General features: G+C 35.0%; 1 protein-coding gene across 2 annotated transcripts in view; it reads right to left on the bottom strand.

The window, feature by feature from the left end:
* FBXW7 (F-box and WD repeat domain containing 7) overlaps positions 1–21,975 on the bottom strand; it is a 216,734-nt gene that overhangs the window by 131,913 nt on the left and 62,846 nt on the right. Inside the window, exon 2 of one of the 2 annotated variants that reach the window (XM_043484526.1) lies at positions 20,397–20,443. The exons of the other annotated variant lie outside the window; for it this stretch is intronic. The gene's annotated coding sequence lies outside the window, so the exon portion shown is untranslated. The remainder of the gene's footprint in view (positions 1–20,396; positions 20,444–21,975) is intronic. 2 annotated transcript variants of the gene reach the window in all.

Genomic DNA, 21,975 nt, shown 5'->3' with positions numbered 1-21,975 from the left:
AACTTGTTTCTTATAAAGCCTACCATACACCTATTTTTTGAATCCACTATTTCACTAGGAGGAAACACAAAAGTGCATGTCCACATAAAAAACTGCATGCAAATGTTTATAGCCAATTTGCAATAGCCAAAATCATTAACAATGCAATGCAGCAACAGGTAAATGGAAAACAATTTGTGATATTAAAAAAAATACTGTATTTCATTAATAAAAAGGGACAAAGTATTGCTAGTCCATCCAAAACTATGGATAAATCTCAGATTTATTAAGCTAGGGGAAAGAAGTCAGATAAAAATGAAACATTATATAATTCCACTTATACACAAAAACGTTCAAGAACATTCAAACTAACCTGTGTAATGACAGAAAGGAAAATCAGTTTGTCTGGAAAGTGGGGGAGGTGAGGAAGGAATTAACTGAATTATAAAGAGGGTTTGGGGGTGACATATTCATTATCGTGAATGTGGTGATGGCTTCATGAGTACATACATGTGTCAAAAACTCATCAAACTATGTGTTTACCTAAATAAAACTAAATTTTTTTAAAATTTAAAAATTAGGACACAGAAATGAAGCAGAGAAATTAAAACCTGAAACCTATTTTCCTGGTAGAATCTTAATAAACAGTCTGGAGACAAAGTAAAGAATCCCAAAGACAACGTGAAAGATAAAACGAGGTAACACTGACACTACAGTGTAATTCAAAATTCATATGGTATATATATTTGTCGTATATATATTTGTCTTTGGCTCCAGTTCCTGGCAAAAGTCCTTAACTTTCCTAAGTGACAGAAATGTCTTTTGTTACTCATTCTCTGACACCAACCAGGTGTCCTACAATTCAATTCTGATAACCAGAGTTAGCTTTGGAATGCGCAAGTTAAAGGTACAAACCTTCAATTTTGACACTAACTCTGTCAAAGTCCCTTTTCAACCAGTAGTGACCCAAAGTGGTATCTACATAGCTTCAGGATGGGGGCTGGTCACCAGAAAACCTTTCCACTCCACCTCTCAATCTCCAGGGAGGGGAGAGGGGCTATAGATTATGTTTAATCACACAAGCCAAAAGTTTAATCAACTACCCCTAACTAATGAGATATTAATACAGGTACTAAACTCTGAGGTCCACAGATACACCAATATGGTAGGAGGTGTCATGCTCAGAAAGCATGAGGGGAGGGCATGGAAGCTCTGTGTGGTCCCGACCCCCACCCCAGACCTTGGCTGTGTCTGAGTTGTATCCTTTATAATAAAAGTGTAAATACAGAGGGCTCAGTGAGTTCTGTGAATCATTCTAGGGAATTATCCAATATTCCAGTTGTAGAAACCTCTGAATTTGTAACTAGTTCAGACAAAAGGGCAGGTAGCCTGGTGATCACACTTGTGACTGGTGTCTCAAGTAAAGGCAGTTTTGTTGGGAACCTTGCCATTTAACTTGTGGGATATAACATTAACTACAGTTAGTGTCCAAACTGAATTAAACTGAACTGTAGGTGACCAGAAAACTGGTGCTGGAATATAGACATTCAGTTCAGTTCAGTTGCTCAGTCGTGTCCGACTCTTTGCAACCCCATGAATCGCAGCACGCCAGGCCTCCCTGTCCATCACCAACTCCCGGAGTTTACTCAAACTCATGTCCATTGAGTTGGTGATGCCATCCAACCATCTCATCCTCTGTCGTCCCCTTCTCCTCCCGCCTTCAATCTAGACATTAAATGTGGAATTTAGAAAGATTTCTGATGAGAGAATAAAGGAAAAGGGTAGTGGCACTCAGTTTCCACTGAACTTCACCACCACTCCTATCCTCCCCAATACCATAAAAAAAGAAAGTTCAAGGAGATTTTTTGTAATTTGAGGCTTAAAATAAACTTTCTAAGCAGACTGACAGAGTAGTCAAAAAAAACTAGTTTATGAAGTACATTTATTTTCACCTTCTAACAGAGTGCCTACTGAATTTCTGACTTAAAAAAAAAAAAATTTTAACTCTCAGATGGTAAGATATACACCAACTTAGTCAGCCAAAAAGAATGACCCAGACGTGCATGATCCATCATAACACTGAGACACTATCAGAAAATCAGCACATCTGGGGTCTAGGTCAGACAAACCTCAGTAGGCAATACCATCTTCGGCAAATCACCTTCTCAACTAACAGCCATTTACTCATTTTAAAATGACAGCATAATAATCTCATGCTGGATGGCTACACTCATTCCATCCTCTGTGTAAACCAGCTCCAATAACAATCAGCTGACTTCTAGCTGGAAAGAGCTGCTCACAGTGGGGATATGACAAGAAACCAGGCCAAAGAGAAGGGAGAGATGTAGAGAAAGACAGAGAGAGAGAGGAAGGTGGGAGCTTGTAACTGGAAAACTACCCCAGTTCTGTTTGGTCTCCTATGTCACTTCTATGGGTCACAGCAAAGTTTTAGCATGTGGTGACAGATAAGAAATTCAGTCTTTTCCATTTTTTGGCACAGCTGAAAGCAAAACCAACACAGCCTGAACATAACTAGCCAACCACAATTAAAATGTTCCTCAACTGGTGTAATCAAATTATGGAAATTAGGATCTAGTTACTCCTCTGCACATTCATCCCAAGGTGAAGTGAAATAGCCCCAAAAGAGAGGCGAGATGCCCCTTCTAGGAAAGTGATATCCTCCACTAACTCACTAGTCAAAATAGTATGACCAGTTCAGGCTATGATATAACTTTACTACCTAAAATAGCAAACAATATATCATTAATGTTGTAAGAAAAATAGTCAAGCCAGAAAGATGTCTTCAGGATCATCATATTCTCAAAACCATCAGCACATCCACTTATTCCAATCAAGCTTTGGGTCAAATCTCTTTGAGGCAAATGAGGTGATACAACACCGTAGCCAAATTATCTAAAAGAGTAGCCAAAACATGCAAAGGGAAAACCCAAGAGACATTCCCAAGATTCTTTTTATAGACAGCAGTTAATTCAATTAACCCTGGTGACAAGTGGGGAATCATATCACAGGCCTCCTGAAGCGAAGAGCCAACTCATTGGAAAAGACACTGATGTTGGGAAAGACTGAAGGCAAAAGGAGAAGAGGGTGGCAGAGGATAAGATGGTTAGATAGCACTACCGACTCAATGGGGACAAACTGGAGCAAACTCCAGGAATGGAGTCGTAAAGAATTGGAAACGACTTGGCAACTGAACACCACCACTACGGTCATTCCAAACCATAGGAGGGGCAGGGAAGGAAATGTAGTTTGAAAAAGCACAGTCAATACGATAGTAAAAATACCACTTTTCTCCGTACTACAAAGTACAATATGTAATACTTTTTAATCCCTAATACTACCACTTTCCAACTGCCTGAGGATAATAATAGGCACGGGTTGGGCAGGGCAGAACCTTCTGCCATGGCTATAAAATGGAGTGTAACAATGGTTTTAGTAAGTGTTAAAGGAGAGGGAAAGGAGGGTATGCGGAAAGAACAGCCTAGGGACTGACATGTCTATTTCTAAAAGTCAGAGAGGAATTAAACTGCAAACTCTCTCTAATAGTATTCCTGTTTAATAACCATGACTCAAGTGGGAAACCCTAAGTTATCAAAAAATAAACTATGATTAGGATATGCTACATTTAAAAAAGGAAAGTATATGATATATTATTAAAAGTCATATCAAAAATATTGAAAAAATTTCTTACTATTCAGAACATACTCTGTGGAATTTATATATTTATTTTTGTATTTATAATAAATAAGGTTTTAATTATATTGGAGTTAAAATTGCTAATTTCCATAACAAATATATTCAGAAAAGTCAGAAATCCTTAAAAGCAAGCTCTGCGGGCACAATATAGATAAATATACATTATTATATAAATACATACTATACGTATCTTGCCTTGAGACTCCCATGAACAGCATGAAAAGGCAAAAAGATACGACACTGAAAGATGAACTCCCCAGGTCGGTAGGTGCCCAATATGCTAATGGAGATCAGTGGAAAAATAACTCCAGAAAGAATGAAGCGACAGAGCCAAAGCAAAAACACCACCCAGTTGTGGATGTGACTGGTGATGGAAGTAAAGTCCAGAGCTATAAAGAGCAATATTACATAGGAACCAGGAATGTTAGGTCCATGAATTCAAGGCAAATTGGAACTAGTCAAACAAGAGATGACAAGAGTGAACGCTGATATTCTAGGAATCAGAGAACCAAACTGGACTGGAATGGGTGAATTTAACTCAGATGACCATTGTACCTATTACTGTGGGCAAGAATTCCTTAGAAGAAATGGAGAAGCCATCATAGTCAACAGAAGAGTCTGAAATGCAGTACTTGGATGCAGTCTCAAAAACTACAGAATGATCTTTGTTCGCTTCCAAGGCAAACCATTCAATATCATGGTAATCCAAGTCTATGCCTCAACCAGTAATGCTGAAGAAGCTGAAGTTGAACGGTTCTATGAAGACCTACAAGACCTTCTGGAATTAACACCCCAAAAAGATGTCCTTTTCATTATAGGGGACTGGAATGCAAAAGTAGGAAGTCAAGAGATACCTGGGGTAACAGGCACATTTGACCTTGGAGTACAGAATGAAGCAGGGCAAAGGCTAACAGAGTTTTGCCAAGAGAACGCACTGGTCAGAGCAAACACTCTCTTTCAACAACACAAGAGAAGACTCTACACATGGACATCACCAGATGGTCAATACAGAAATCAGACTGATTACATTCTTTGCAGTCAAAGATGAGGAAGCTCTATACAGTCAGCAAAAACAAGACTGGGAGCTGACTGTGGCTCACATCATGAACTCCTTATTGCCAAATTCAGACTTAAATTGAAGAAATCGGAGAAAACCGCTAGACCATTCAGGTATGACCTAAATCAAATCCCTTATGATTATACAGTGGAAGTAAGAAATAGATCGAAGGGATCAGATCTGATACACAGAGTACCTGAAGAACTACGGACAGAGGTTCCTGCCATTGTACAGGAGACAGGGATCAAGACCATCCACAAGAAAAAGAAATGCAAAAAGGCAACACTGTTGTCTGAGGATGCCTTACAAATAGCTGTGAAAAGAAGAGAAACGATCAGCAAAGGAGAAAAGAAAAGATATACCCATTTGAATGCAGAGTTCCAAAGAATAGCAAGGAAAGATAAGAAGCCTACCTCAGTGACCAATGCAAAGATGCAGAGGAAAACAATAGAATGGGAAAGACTAGAGATCTCTTCAAGAAAATGAGAGATATCAAGGGAATATTTCAGGCAAAGATGGGCACAATAAAGGACAGAAATGGTATGGACCTAATAGAACAAGAAGATATTAAGAAGAGATGACAACAATACACAGAAGAACTACACAAAAAAGATCTTCATGACCCAGGTAACCACGATGGTGTGACCACTCACCTAGAGGCAGACATCCTGGAATGTGAAGTCAAGTGGGCCTTAGGAAGCATCTCTATGAACAAAGCTAGTGGAGGTGATGGAATTCCAGTTGAGCTATTTCAGATCCTAAAAGATGATGCTGTGAAGTGCTGCACTCAGTATGCCAGCAAACTTGGAAAACTCAGCAGTGGCCACAGGACTGGTAAAGGTCAGTTTTCATTCCAGTCCCAAAGAATGCTCAAACTACTGCACAATTGCACTCATCTCACATGCTAGCAAAGTAATGCTCAAAATTCTCCAAGCCAGGCTTCAAAATACATGAACTGTGAACTTCCGGATGTTCAAGCTGCTTTTAGAAAAGGCAGAGGTGGGAGGGGGGATCAGGATGGGGAATACGTGTAAATCTATGGCTGATTCATATCAATGTATGACAAAACCCACTGAAATGTTGTGAAGTAATTAGCCTCCAACTAATAAAAAATAAAATAAAATAAAAAGAAAAGAAAAGGCAGAGGAACCAGAGATAAAATTGCCAACATCCGCTCGATCATCAAAAAAGCAAGAGAGTTCCAGAAAAACATCTATTTCTGCTTTAATGACTATGCCAAAGCCTTTGACTGTGTGGATCACAATAAACTGTGGAAAATTCTTCAAGAGATGGGAATACCAGACCACCTGACCTGCCTCTTGAGAAATCTGTATGCAGGTCAGAAAGCAACAGTTAGAACTGGACATGGAACAGACTGGTTCCAAATCGGGAAAGGAGTATGTCAAGGCTGTTTACTGTCACCCTGTTTATTTAACTTATATGCAGAGTACATCATGAAAAATGCTGGGCTGGATGAAGCACAAGCTGGAATCAAGACTGCCAGGAGAAATAGTAATAAGCTCAGATATGCAGATAACACCACACTTATGTCAGAAAGCAAAGAAGAACTAAAGAGCCTCTTGATGAAATTGAAAGAGGAGAGTTGGCTTAAAACTCAACATTCAGAAAACTAAAATCATGGCATCCAGTCCAATCACTTCATGGCAAATAGATGGGGAAACAATGGAAACAGTGGCAGACTTTACTTTTTTGGGCTCCAAAATCATTGCAGATGGTGACTGCAGCCATGAAATTAAAAGATGCTCGCTCCTTGGAAGAAAAGTTATGACCAACCTAGACAGCATATTAAAAAGCAGAGACATTACTTTCCCAACAAAGGTCCGTCTAGTCAAAAATATGGTTTTTCCAGTAGTCACGTATGGATGTGAGGGTTGGACTATAAAGAAAGCTGAGCACCGAAGAAATCATGCTTTTGAACCACGGTGTTGGAGAAGACGCTTGAGAGTCTCTTGGACTGCAAGGAGATCCAACCAGTCCATCCTAAAGGAAATCAGTCCTGAATATTCATTGGAAGGACTGATGCTGAAGCTGAAACTCCAGTACTTTGGCCACCTAATATGAAGAACTGACTCATTCGAAAAGACCCTGATGCTGGGCAAGATTGAAGGCAGGAGAAGGGGACAACAGAGGACGAGATAGTTGGATGACATCACCAACTCAATGGACATGAGTTTGAGCAAGCTCCGGGAGTTGGTGATGGACAGGGAGGCCTGGTGTGCTGCAGTCCATGGGGTCCCAAAAAGTTGGACACGAGTGAGCGACTAAACTGAGCTGAACTGAACTGATACCTGTTCCGCGTTAAAGAAGTAACAATACTAAAGAAACAGAAAATGTTTTCATTTATGCTATTCCTTATAAGTGTAAGATAGTGATATTCAACCATTTCTCCCAACAGAATGTTCTGCAAATGAAATCTTATGAATCTACAATATTTGAAAGATATCGACAATATAATTAAAGTTATTTTGAGCTATATTTACTTACATAAGAAAGAATTAAGACAACAATGTGGCTGTTAATGAACACAAAAATATGAAGTCATGAGTTTTAATCAGTTTCAGCAATTTATTTCTGTATTATTTGGGTTAGACTATATTAAGAAAATCCTGTACATAAAGGTAAGTACCTCAATAAGAAATTTGTGTAAGACACATTGTAACAATTAAATCCAAAGCTAAATCACTAACAGTTTCCAACAACTGTTAACGTATTATATATGTGTAAAACTAAATACCCAAAATTTCAAATGTGTATTAATACTATGTGTAACACAACATGCTTGAGTTATTTACCAATTTATTAACTACAAATGATTATATATACATTATTGACAAAGCACAAAAAGAACAGAGAAGCTAATATGTATCTGAGTCTTTTCCACATTTAGCTGAGCCTATACCTGCCAGTCACCTCACCTATGCAGTAGAGTCCCCATTCTTACAACTTTACATAAAGAATATATCCAGTGGGAAAACTTCCTTAAAAAACACTGGTTGAGTTTGAAACTTTGTTTTAAATGACACCGAAAAATGAAAAAGAGCTCCTGATATCCAGGAACCTGCCTAGTACTATCAGCTAGGGTTGGTATTCTTTGTTGAACATGATTTCACAGCACATCTGCATTACACATGGCCATTCTGATCAGGATGGACCACTCGGTGATCACACCTGAACACAGGCAAAACATGAACACTGTCTAAGCCACAGCACTCCAAACACTCTCCGCCTTCACAGAAAGTATGAGTGAATTCTGGCTTCTTCAACAATTACAGCTTCGTCTCACTATATTCTGCCCTCCCGATACGTAAGATTTATTGAGATACCAAGCCATAAAACTTTTCCTACTTCTTGACAGTATCTAATGCAGAGTGGACTTCTGCTACCATGAACCAGCCCAAAATCACTCAGACAAAGCCTAAATCCTTTAAGTCCTTTCTAACACCCTCTTACTGGCACCCCCATGGTCTTCCATTGTGTGTGCTCTCCCTTGCCGCAATGAGTAATACACCCAACATGTCCAACTCCAAGTGTGTTCCTGGTGCTCTTTGCTGGAGAGCACTGACAATGTATTTAGAAGAAATAGGCAGTGCTTTTAAAAAGCTGCTTTGACAGCACAATGTACTAGTAGTGTCTAACACTTTGAACTGAACTGAACACTTCATAAAATTTGATATACCACAGCTGCTTTTTAAGCTAGAATCAACAGATGATAAAACTGTTGGATGAAAATTTGGTAGGAAACATATTCACATGGCCTCAAAGTATCACCCTCAAGTTACCATAAACAGTAAGGGAGAAGTACCTTAACAATGAAGAAATCTGACCATCACCACCTTAAGAAAATGATCAAACTTATCATGAATAATACTGAACCAAATTGGTATGTGTGATACACAAGAAAATCATACTGAGTACAGATACACTGAAAACTTGATACTCTATCAACCATGTTGTAGTACTGTCAAAATTGTTTTAACCTGAATCTAACCATGAGGAAATAATCAGAAAAATCTGAGAATGTGAAACTATCTACAAGGCAACTAGTTGGATGCTTTAAATAAAAAGTCAGTGTCATAAAATACAAAATAAAGGCAAGACAAGTGTTTCAAATTAAGAGAGACTAAAAAAAAAAAAATTTACAGCTAAATATAACGAGTGATCCCAGATTAGATCATAGACTGGGCAGGCAGCAGATGGGGGTGGGGATTATTAAAAAAAAAAAAAAAAAAACTTTAGAAAGCAATTAGGAAAATTTGAAAATGGACAGTATTATTAGATTTTTATCAAATCAAGGCTAATCTTCATGGGCATAATAATGATACTATTGTTGTACATTTTCATAAATTTTATTTTTACATCATACATGCTCATATTTGGAAGTTAAGTGTTAGAATATTTAAAACTTTTTTCCTTCCAGTTTTGCGATATAGTTGACATATGTATCATAAACACCACAGAAGTTTAAGATGCACAGCAAAATGATCTGAATTACATACATCATGAAATGATGTTCATGACCATACACCATCTCCTACAGTTGCAAAATTAAAGAAACAGGAAAAAAATTTTCCTTGTGATGAGAACTCTTAGGATTTACTCTCTTAACAATTTTCATATGTAACACACAGTGGTGTTAATTATATTTATGTTATACTCTATACCCCTAGTACTTCTTTTTCTTATAACTGGAAGTTTATATCTTTTGACTGCCTTCATCCAATTAGCCTCCCCACCTCTGGTAACCACAAATCTGATCTCTTCTATGTATGTATGCTTGTTTTTGAAGTGTAACTGAACTATAGCACTATGAATGTTCCTTTTAATACGTGAACCAATGTTTCTATACATTTCAGAATGATCACCATGTAAGTCTAGCTACAATATGTCACCATACAAAGATATTACATAGTTATTGACTATATGCCCCATAATGTTCATTTCACACCCATAATTCATTTATTTTACAACTGGAAATTTGTACTTCTCAATCTTTCACCTAGTTCTTTCCTCCAACCCCCTCCCCTTCTGGCAACCAACTATTTGCTCAAAATTTACTTTCTAAATGTGTAATCAAAAGAAGATTATATGTATATATGTAAATGTAGATATGGGTATGAAGAGAAAAAGAGATACAGCCTAGAAAAAAATGTGGCAAAATGTTAACAATTGGTTGAGTCTATGTGAAGGGTATACAGGTTTCATTATAATAGTTTCTCAACTGTAGGTTTGAAAAAAAATTTTTTTAATCAGAAAATAAATAAACATCAAAAATTTTTTATCTAGAAAACTTTAGTCTATAGAATCTATATTTTTACTTCCACAGAGTAGTTTGGAAACCAGTAATATAATTTATCAAAAGTTCCCATTTCTATATTGAACAATATTAAACACCATATACAATATAAAATACCATTTAAAAAGAATTTAACTGGCAAGAAACTGGGACAATGTTTTTGAAAGTGACGTAAAATCCAAAGTATTAAAATGATAACCAGATTATATTTTTGAAAGACAATTTTAATAGAAAAAATAAGAATATATAAATAGTTCACAGTAGAAAGAATTACCAAAAACTTACAAAAAGATGTCCAAAACTTACCCCAAAAATGTATCTATCACATTTTTTTAAAGGCTTGTTATACTTTTTGTTAGCTATCCTAATACTGAAGAGTGAAAAAGTAAAGTTACTCAGTCGTGTCCGACTCTTTGCAACCCCATGAACTGCAGCCTGACAGTCTACCGGGGAGGACAGCCTCCTCCATCCATGGAATTTTCCAGGCAAGAGTACTGAAGTAAACCTAACAAGGTTGCTTACTCCAGCCTTTTTTATGATACTAAGAACTTCAAAATTACTTTAATCTAGCACTAAGAGGATGGATAAACATCAAACTATAGTACAACCTTCATATGGAATACTAAGTACAAGTCAGAATAAATCAGATCCTAGACCCTTAATACCTAAGTGTTAATGTGGTAGTGACACCAACTTTTCTAATCAAAATTCATCCTCACCTTCCATAGTAAAAGCAACATAGTAGAGCACATGGATCCCTTACAATTACACCTAAAATTCTCATCCAAGGAAAATGAATTTTAGAAACAATGTGTACCCTTCTACATTGGGCATTTTAAGAGAGTGGGTATGGATGAAGAACTGAAAAGATGAAAGCAAACAGGTCCCAAGAAAGCACTTGAAAAAGTTTCATTGCCAATTTGAAAACATAAAGACTTCTCCAATCAGTATCTAAATTCCTTAAATTTTTATCCAAACCATATATAATTGCTTTAAGTATATAATTGCTTTCCTTTTCAATCTCATTTCCAATCACTGCACTCCAAACTTATAGCCTTCTCTTAATAACCACAAGACTTATTCCCACAACAGGTTTTAAACTTATGGTGCCCTTCCTTGAATTGCTCTTTCCACCAAACACTCACAAGGTTCTCTCCATGCCTTTAATCAGGTCTTTGTTCAAGTGCCACCTCTTCAGAAACACAGTCTCTCAAAACCATTCCCCACCAAGCCCATCAGACCCCACTTGCATCTGAGCTCTACCCCCTTAATATGGGCACATCTAAGTTTCAAGGGTCTTGAAGCCTCTAAAACTTAGAGGATTGAAAAGAAAGGATATAGAATTATAAGTACAAAATTAGAAATGAACATGAATACATATTAGAAATGTGAAAAAATAACAAAATATTAAAAAGACTGACAAGTCCATAAATAAATCCAGAAAAAGAGCATTTTAATTAAATGTCTGACACAACTCTGTTATGCCATAGTTCCTATATTTTTTGGTTGAGTACTCTTTCCTCGGGGCTTCCCTGGTAGCTCAGCTGGTAAAGAATCCACCTGCAATGCAGGAGACCCCGGTTCAATTCTTTGGTCAGGAAGATCCCCTTGAGAAGGGATAGGCTACCAGACAGCAGAGAATCCAGAGGGAGACCCAGGTTCGATCTCTGGATTGGGAAGATCCCCTGGAGAAAGACATGGCCACCCACTTCATTATTCTTGCCTGGAGAATCCCCACGAACAGAGGAGCCTGGAGGGCTACAGTCCATGGGGTCACAAAGAGTCGGATATGACTGAGGCACAGCGCAACACTCTTTGCTTGGCTTTTCACGTAACAAAAGCTTATAATGTTTCCAGACATTAAGAGGAAATAATTTAGTCTTTCCTCTAGCACAGTTGAACAAAATTTATTTTTTATTATTCAAGCTTATAAACCAAGTTTCACAACTTGTTACTGGGAATGTCACGTAAATTTTTGAGAGAGTTGACAAGTAGGAGGAAACTATCAATCCTCTCTCATATATAAACGAGATTTTAATTCATGTTTTCTTGTGCAGTAACTAATCTTACATACCCTAAATTTAAGGCATTCAGAGATAAAACAGTGATCAATGTCATTCTTGGTGGGTTATGAGTTTTATGCTATATTCACTGATCAGAGAATTTTGTTTCAAATAAGTAAGTCATTTAAATATTTTTCCAGTATTTTCATATGATTGCTTTTTTCATTAACTGTATTATCAAAAAACTAAAAGCCTATTACTTCTTTTTATAATTTAGTTTTTCCTCTTAAATGAATTACTACTTTTGCATGATCAGAACATTTTTATGTCACAATTCACTTTACAATGTCAGAATAACATTTTAATTATACATGGCACATCTTTAACCATTTTTGTTTCACATTCTATTAATTTAATCTGAATTTTATCTTAACTCTTAAATAAATGTAAATGTAACAAAAGAATACACCTTTTACTTTCAAATCAGAAGTCTATCATTTCACACTTGCTTTACTAAAGTGCTCCAATAAGCAGATGAAATCACATATTTTAATTTTATTAAATATGCTATTTCAACTAAAATAGGAAAAGCATTTGGTGATTATACAATCATACATATTATATTATTAATTATTTTCTATACAGAAGGACCAACATGTTGAATGCATAGGATGAAAATGTAATCTTACAGTTTCAGATAGGTGTATCTGCAAACAGTTCCACACACTTGGTTCCAATTTTGTACATTTCAAATTTCAAACCTGGTGTCTCCTCTGCTACTACTGGTATTAGTGTACTCATACTTTTAGCAGTGGCCATCAAGGACACTTTCATACTGTATACACCCTCTATGTGTATTTCATACTGTATATGCCCTTTATGTATATTCCTGTCATGATGCCCAGAGCCACTGGAGGTAAGGACACCTGCCTACAATGGGAAAGGCAGCACTACTTTAACACGGGCATCTTAAATTTAACATGGTCGTGACTGATCTCCATGTAAGTATATACCACTACACTCAAATTAAATGAAATATACCCCCAACTCAGACTATTTTAGCCAAAACCAAACAAATTATCTGCTAATTATACCTACAAAAATCTTCAAATTTGTGTTAAAACATCTTTTCAGACATTTGCCAGGAAATAACTATGTAACTGAATAAGGGAAAGAAGTGGTAATATTAAAAGAATTACCCACTACTGCCATAGTTTTGTCCCAGGAATTCAAATCTTATGTGACATTAGAAGAAGAAAAAAAAAATTACTGACAAATTTCAAGAAGTGTAACAGCACATAAAGAATAGATTTAAAGATTTAAACTTTCAAAAAAAGTTTTTAAAAACCTTTAAACTTTGCAATTTCAAAACAGGCAATAACAGGAATTTTTTAAACTTATTAAACTACTGAGAACATATACTAAATAATTATTTTTTAATGATCTGGGTATTTTTCAAATTTCCCTACTGTGTATACTGTGAGTTAGGTTAAAACTATTACAGATCATCACAAGTTCACATCACAGTTTGGGAAAGAAATATGTTTTGATCAGAAATGAGGTTGTGCTGGGGTAGCAGTAAATGTATTGGGCAGGGGTGGGGGTGGGGGGTGTCTGGCATCCACCTATCTTAAATCAAACAAAATCAAGTGTTTTCTGACAAGACTATACTACAACATAGGAACCCCCCCCCCCCACACACACACACAGAAAGCTACTATAAGGATTCTATAGTACAAAACTACAATAAAGTTCTCCTTAGCATTGAAACCAAAATATTAAAACATACTTTATTGTTTTTAATCTGAATCTCAAAATTCAAAGAAAGTCAAAAGAAATTCAAAACGTAGGTGACATATGTGTGAACAGAAGACAATTCATATACATATATATTTACTTTAAAAAAAAAATTCACTAAAGCTTAAGATGTAGTTCTCTTCATTAGTTTAACCCAATGAAACTAAATGAGTAAAATTACTATTTTAAAAGAAAGAAAAAAATCCAACCCAGTAACCAGATTACATAACAGAAAAATGGATTAACTATGAAAGCATCAGTTACTCAAACAGCTGACTTACCCATAAAAAAATAAAACCATTAAGAATAAAAAGTCCATAAATCTAAAACTTCCCATCAAAAAATATTCCTGACCAAGATTATTTCACTGGTGAATTCTATCAAACAGTTAAGGAAAACATATACCAGATTTATACAAACTATCTACTTGGCATACAAATATTCTAGTATTACACAAAATAGAGGAAAAGAGGACAATTTCCAGTTCTGACAAAATTTTCAGCAAATCAAATTCAGTGATATATAAAAACAATAATACATTCTGACAAAGTAACATTTATCTAGGAATGTAGGGTTAACATGAAAAATAAGTAATGTAATTCAACCACATTAATAGTTTAAGAGAAAACCTATATGATTGTGGCAACAGATGCAGGAGTCAGTGATAAAATCAAATACCATTAATGATTTAAAATAAACAAACAAAACCAAGCAACAAAGAACTTTTTCAGCCAGATAAAGAGTATCTATGAAAGCCCTATCTATGATTATAAAAAAAAAAAAGACTGAAAGGAAGTAAAACTATCTCAGTTCACATGGCTGTTTTTGTTTATGTAGAAAATCCTAAGGAATCTGCCCCCGAAAGGTACTACAGACAAGAAATAACAAGCACTGATGAGAATATGGAGAAACTATAACCCTTGCAAATCACTGACGGTAATGTAAAATGGTGAAGCCACCATGCAAATCAGTTTGGGAGCTTCTCAAAAAGCTAAATAAAGAGGACTCAGGTACTTGTAACACCAAAGTTCACTGCAGCAGCATTCACAATAACCAAAAAGTGAAGAGAAGTCAAGTGTCGAACAATAGATGAACAGATAAATAAAATGTGGAATATTGCAATGGAATATTATTCAGCCATAAAAAGGAAGGAAATTCTAACACATGCTCCAACATAGATGTACTTCGAAAACATTATGCCAAGTGAAATAAGCCCGACACAAAACAACAAATACTGGAGGAGATTCCACATATATGAAATCTAAAATAGGCAAATTTATACAGACGGAAAGGGCAGTATTTTTTTAGTTTTCTGTGGTTCACTTGCTTCCGGATTTCCTTCAATAAATTTCCAGCTGCTTGGCGAGGTCTAACTTCTGTTCTGTACAACTGGAACTACACAGGAGGCTGGGACGAACCCAAAAGCAAGGAAGCCACAAAAATACAACTCAGACACATTTTCAGGCCTTAAAGTATAACTTCTCTTCTGACTTTTACCTACTTTCAGTCATTTCCTGCTGCTTTTAAATAGTTTTTCTTTCAATATTTTATCAAGATTTGATCATTGCTATCTGAGGTTTTCTGTGAAAACCATAAGACATGTGATGGCATCACTTTAATTTTCAATTTCACCATTACCTGTGAAGTTATAAGCAGATCATAGCCTCTGTGAACCTTACTTACAGAACCTTAAAAAATATGATAACTAATATTAACAGGTACAGACAAGAGCTGGTCAAAGATGCTATTGGGCATGTATATGAGATCAAGTAAATGGTTAAAACTGTTGTCTTAAAAAAAAAATAGAATAGACTAAACAGATTGGGAAACTTAGATAACAATTTCATTTACTATTTACATGCATATATCACGGCAGTATTGCAGAAGACAACAGAGAAGTGAATGGTAAGAAGCAAAATACCAAATAATGGAAAAGATAGGATAGGATGAGAAAAGGAAAGACACAGAGTAGCAACTGGAACTTAGTCATATCTTGGGGATGATAGAGAACACTCTCATCAGCCTAACCAACGTCTTCCTACCTGGGTAAGGTAAGAAAACTGGCTTAATTTCATCTGAGGAACAGGAACTCTAATAGAAACAATAGTCAAACTGCAGACTAGAAAATGAGAAATTGGATACCTAGAGTCAATTATAAATCAAACAAGCTCAGTGAGAATGCGAAGGATAGAGAAAGAGAAGAAGATATTTTTCAAGATTAAGTGTGATAAGGCAGAGAACCTGGCATGAAGTTAAGTTCTTAAGTAAAAAGCTTTTAAGAAAACTTCTCTGCATAATGTGGTTACTACAGTAACTGTATTGGGAGAAAAAAGCAGTCAATACTACTGTGTGATAGCTTTCAGACATTTGTGCAAAAACCAGTGTGACATTTAGAATAATTCAAGTCCAGCTGAGCTTTCCTGAGTAAGATTAGAGAGCAGTGAAAGGCACTTCTGATGTAGAATAGTTTATACCCATATAACCCTGACCAATATCTCCAAGGTGCTATTAGAGATCAGCAGAGGGGCAAACTCTAGCACATGTGCTGAGAAGCCGCCCCCTGTAGAATAAGGCAGCCCCTACTGACTTCAGTGACAAATTACGGATTAACTAAAGGGCAATTCTTCAAACCCTGGTAAGAATAAGATGTCTCTACAAATATTAGAACCTCATTTCAAGTATATATACTAAAAGAGAATTAATATGTATTTAATGATCCTGTTAGTAAGCTTACAGAACAAGAGAAGGGAAGGGGGAAAGAAGAGTGCACAAAAGACATTTTGCCTTAATTCAGTCATAAAAGAGGTCATCAAAATCCTCTTAATCACCATATTTGACATACAACCACAGGAGGAGGTAACTCTCTCGGCTAAATCTTTTCCTTATTTTTTATCACAATTGAAAATTTAACACCACTATGACTGAGATTTCAGTTTTTGTTTCCTATTCCATTGCAACATGTCGGTGGATAGTATATCCAACATATATAGTATATATAGTATATAAACATATCAACGAAAAGAAGAGAATCACCCATCCAATGGGCACTTAAGTGACTGTTCACCAATGAACACTATGATTAAAAATCAACTAACAAAAAGAATATAAATGATCTTAGCTCTATAAAATTTCATTAAAATAGACTTTTATTTGCAGTTAACATAGAATAGTATTAATTAATAAGGAAGATACAAAAGTAAATTCCCCAAATAAAAATTATTTGTTACACTATATTACAATCTTGCCATTACACAGAAAACTAATCTAAGAGTAGTGACACTCCACTGTTACATGCATTTCTCTAAAAAACTAAATTAGACAACATTATAGGCTAATACATTTTGAAATATGCATTCAATTGATTAAAAAAAAAACCCATAATGTAAAAAAGTAAAAAACTAAAATGGTTCAATAAAAAAGACACATACTTCATAAAGCAGAAGAAAAACATACATATTCCATTTGTAAATTTATAAAAACATCAAAATATCACTGCTACAAATAACAAATAACAAGAGTAAAATCAATACAATTCTCAAAATCTACTTTCTCCTCACAGGAAAGATTAAAATAACCTCCTCACAGGAAAGATTAAAATAACCTTGATAATACTCTTAACCTAAAAAGCAATAATTTATTAAGGTATGAAACCAAATATGCAATAAATACCATGGTAAACTATTTAGTTCTCCAATCCAAAATATTAACTATGAATTCATGAGACTTTTATCAATATACATATCACACACAGCTAATGTTTTCATGGCAACATATGAGATCAAAACATAACGTTTTGCTTAAAACAATTAGCTGAGGAACTGAAGCACAAATACAAGACTAATTGCTTCCTTTGGGATTTGGTTGTCAAACACAAGAAATGTTGATGCTTTACAGCCCTGGGATAATTAAAACCTTGTCACAAACCTATACTATCAAATGAATATTTATTTAAATATAATTTGAAATATGAAACCAAAAGCATAAGCAACTAAAGAAAAAAGATAAATTAGACTTCATCAAAATTAAAAATTTTTTGCTTCAAAGGACACCAGAAAGAAAATGAAAAGACAATCCACAGACGGGGAAGAAAGTATTTACAAATCATGTTATCTCATAAAGGGCTAGTTCCTAGAATATATAAAGAATGTGTATAGTTTAACAATAAAAAGACAACCTAACTAAAAACTGGACCAAGTATTTGGACAGACATTTCTCTAAAAAATATATGTAAATGGCCAATAAGCACATGAAATAATGCTCATCATTAGTCATTACAGAAATGAAAATCAAAACCACAATGAAACGCCATTTCGTATCCAACAGGATGACTAAAATACAAACAAGACTGACAGCATAACAATCAATGTCTGAAAAGAGTGTGCAGAAACTGGCACTCTCATACACTGTGGTGAGACTAACATCCATTTCAACAGTTCTCAGAGTGATACACAGAGTTACGATACTAACTTGTAATTCTGTCCCTTACAAGCATACACCCAAACGAAGTGAAACTATAGTGCGCATAAAAACTTACATAAGAATGTTCACTGCAGAAGCATTCCTAACAGCCTAAACATAGATACAATTCATCAACTGATAAATGGACAGACAAAATGAGGTATATAATGGAGTATTTTTTGGCCATAAAAATGAATGATACACATTACCACATGGGTGAACTCTGAAAATATTAAGTGAAAGAAACCAGACACAAAGACAGATACTGTATGATTCTATTTACAAGAAATGTCCAGAGACTTCCCTGGCAATCCAGTGGTAAAGGCCCAATGTTCCCAATGCAGGGGGCCAGGTTCAATCCCTGGTCAGGGACCTAGATCCCACATGCCGTAAATAAAAAAAAGAGTTCTCGTTCAGCAACTAAAGATCTTGCACACCACAATTAAGACTTGGTGGGCGAGAGAGGGGAAGAGAAAGAGAGAGAGACAAAGAAAAAAAGAAAAGTCCAAAATAGGCAATTCATAAATAACTATATTACTTGTTGCCTAAGGTATGAGAGGAGTGGAAACACTTCTAAAACTAGACAGCAATGATGATTACACAACTCTGAAACTCTGAATATACTAAAAATTTGCTGAAATAAAATACATGACAAAAATACATACAATACAAAGATTGCTTCACTCAAAGTAACTCAAATTATTTGCATCAATGGGGAAAAAAAATGGCCATAAATTACTTTTTCCATTTAACGGGAAAGTGTTAGTTGTTCAGTGGTGTCCAACTCTTTGTGACAATGGACTGTAGCCCACCAGGCTCCTCTTTCCATGGAATTCTCCAGGCAAGAATAATGGAGTGGGTTGTTTTCCCTTCTCCAGGGGATTTTCCTGACCCAAGGCTCAAACCTAGGTCTCCCACATTGTAGGCAGATTATTTATCATCTGGGCCACCAGGAATTCTTTTTTTCTACTTAATACATCTCCAGAAATCAATTACCACACCTCCAGAAATCAATTACCATATTTTAAGTAGTAAAATTTTGTATAAGAGACTTTTGTAGCATCATTTGCTCCTAACAATGTTACATTTATTATAAATATTCAACAGAGTAGTATAATTTGTTGAATATTTATATCAACTATGAATATTATTGAATTTTAAAAATATCACTTGGTTGAAAATTTGTTTTTTCAAACACATTAAAAAGTATAATAAAAGAAATCAATGCTTATTATTAAATATCTCTTCATGTATCTAGGAAATGTTCTTAGTTAATCAAGATACTAACATTCTTAGTATTCATTTTAAAAATATTTAATTGACTATATTAAAATAATCAAAAACTACATATGCCACTTGATTAGCAACCAATGCCTCAGTACTTCCCTCTCATTGTTGATGTACATCTAATAATTTTTAAATCTATCATCAGTAACCAAAACATTGTTAAATGTCTATATAATCACCATAGCACAAAAATCTAAAATACTATACAATGAAGTAAAACACATTCTAAGATTAATTCTACTTTCACTCAAAAATAAAAAATGTAAAGCACCATCTCATGAAATCAAAAGTTTATGATTTTGATTTACAGGCACCTATCAAATATTCATACTAAAATGTTTATTACTAAGAAACAGTGTAAGGTCTGATCAGAGTCTTCACATTGGCTTATTGTGATGAACTGGACCTAAGGTAAGGAGTAAAGTCAGGTATAGCTAAAGAATCTTTATGTTTGTACTAGTATCAATAGCTAGTAACAGCTATTACAAATATCTTATGAGAGGAAAATCCTGTTTCATTCACAAAATATATTAGTATGTCTTTCCATGAAGACTATTTTCTTTGAATTCTTTTAATACTCAGCCTGCACACTAGAATTTTCTTGATACAAAGAAAGAATCAGAAGAAGATCAGAATAAGTATAAAGAGAAGAAATTCAAGTACCAGGTAAAAATTAAAAGAAATATGTTATAATTTACACAGGCTATTATTATAAATGTCATTAATGTAATATACATGTAAACTTAAGTAACATGCAAAGTATTTAACATGGAGAATACAGACTTACCAAATACTTGATAGCCTTTTAAAAATCTCACTGATGGTTGAGACTCCCTAAAATAATAAAAAAAATAAACAAATACATGAGGAGTAATTTCTCAACTTCATAAGTTACCCCTGATCTATAAAGTCTACCCAGGAATCCCATTTACATAATAGCAATTTGTTTTTCCACACTACTTTAAAATCCAAAGCACCTGCTGAACTTTGCCAAATGATTAACAAAATTTTTCCTAAACTTATAAATAATTCAAGGTTTAAATGGAAAAGCTAATGAATTATCAGGATATCGACAGCTCTATAACGAATCAGATCTTAAAAATTACAGACCAAGACAACAGCATGCTAACAATTTCTTAGAAAAGCATTCATATATTAAATTGTCCCTAATTATCATATACTATGTCAGCTCTGCATCCTAATATCTAGGTACCAACACCTTTTAAGTAGCAGCTAGAAAATGTAACTCTAGCACCTACAGAATTGGGGACAATGAAACAGAAGGGGCTTCCTTGATGGCTCAGTGGTTAAGACTCCACCTGAAAATGCAGGAGACCTGGGTTCCATCCCTGGTCAGGAAGACCCCCTGGAGAAGGAAACGGCAGCCCACCGTAGTGCCCTTGCGTGGGGAAAGCCACCAACAGAGGAGCCTGGCAGGCCACAATCCACGGAGGTGGCAAGAGAGTCAGACATGACTTAGTGACTAAATGAGATGGAAAGATACTTCATAGAGTATTATATTTTACTTAAAAAATCAGCATAAGGAAATATTTTAAAATCTACCCTATGTTGATACTAAAAAAAATTAAAAGATTTCAAAGAAGGCATAAACTTACAAATTAATTTTATGACTTACAAAAGTTAGTTGTAAATAATTTTATAATAAACATAGTATGTATCTTTTCTGTCAAGTTTCAAGTCAAAATAATTTTCAAAACAAAGTTCAAAAATTCAAGATTAAGCACTAAATATTATAGTGCTCTTGTTTGCCAGGCACATTGCTCAAGATTTGAAAAAGGTTATATATCTCTTTTTTAATCACCTTATTAATTCTCCATTTCACAGATTACAAAACCAAGTCTTAGAGAGATTCATTCACTTGCTTATATACAGTAGCTGTCATTGACTGCACAACCCAATGTCTTTAAAGCATCATACTATGACTCCTCAAACACAAAACAAATAAGACAGAATGTGACATAGTATATAGTAAAACTGCCTCTTTTAGAATTAGATTTTTTAAAAGATGTTTTTAAATTCCTTTTTAAAAGAACCAACAGAATAAAAAAATCATCTACTTTACAAGCAGAAAATGTTACCATTCAAAAATTACAATACCACAAATACAAATAGAATAAAAACATTTTCTATCACCACTACTGTTAAAATCAAAATCAATCAAATCGATCACATCCATCCACAGGCCATGGAAAAGGAGGAAGAAAAAAGTATGTTAGAGACCTAAACAATGAAGTTTAGAACAATAAAGCTGTGAGATGACAGGAGAATATCATCATGACTTTGAGGCAGATGAAGATTTCTTAAACAAGACAAAGATAAACACAGCAAATTGGACTTCCTTAAAA

This window comes from Cervus canadensis, chromosome 1 (assembly GCF_019320065.1).
Source record: "Cervus canadensis isolate Bull #8, Minnesota chromosome 1, ASM1932006v1, whole genome shotgun sequence".
Lineage (NCBI taxonomy): Eukaryota > Metazoa > Chordata > Mammalia > Artiodactyla > Cervidae > Cervus > Cervus canadensis.
The sequence above is the reverse complement of the archived record's forward strand: the minus strand, read 5'-3'. Positions and strand labels throughout refer to the sequence as shown.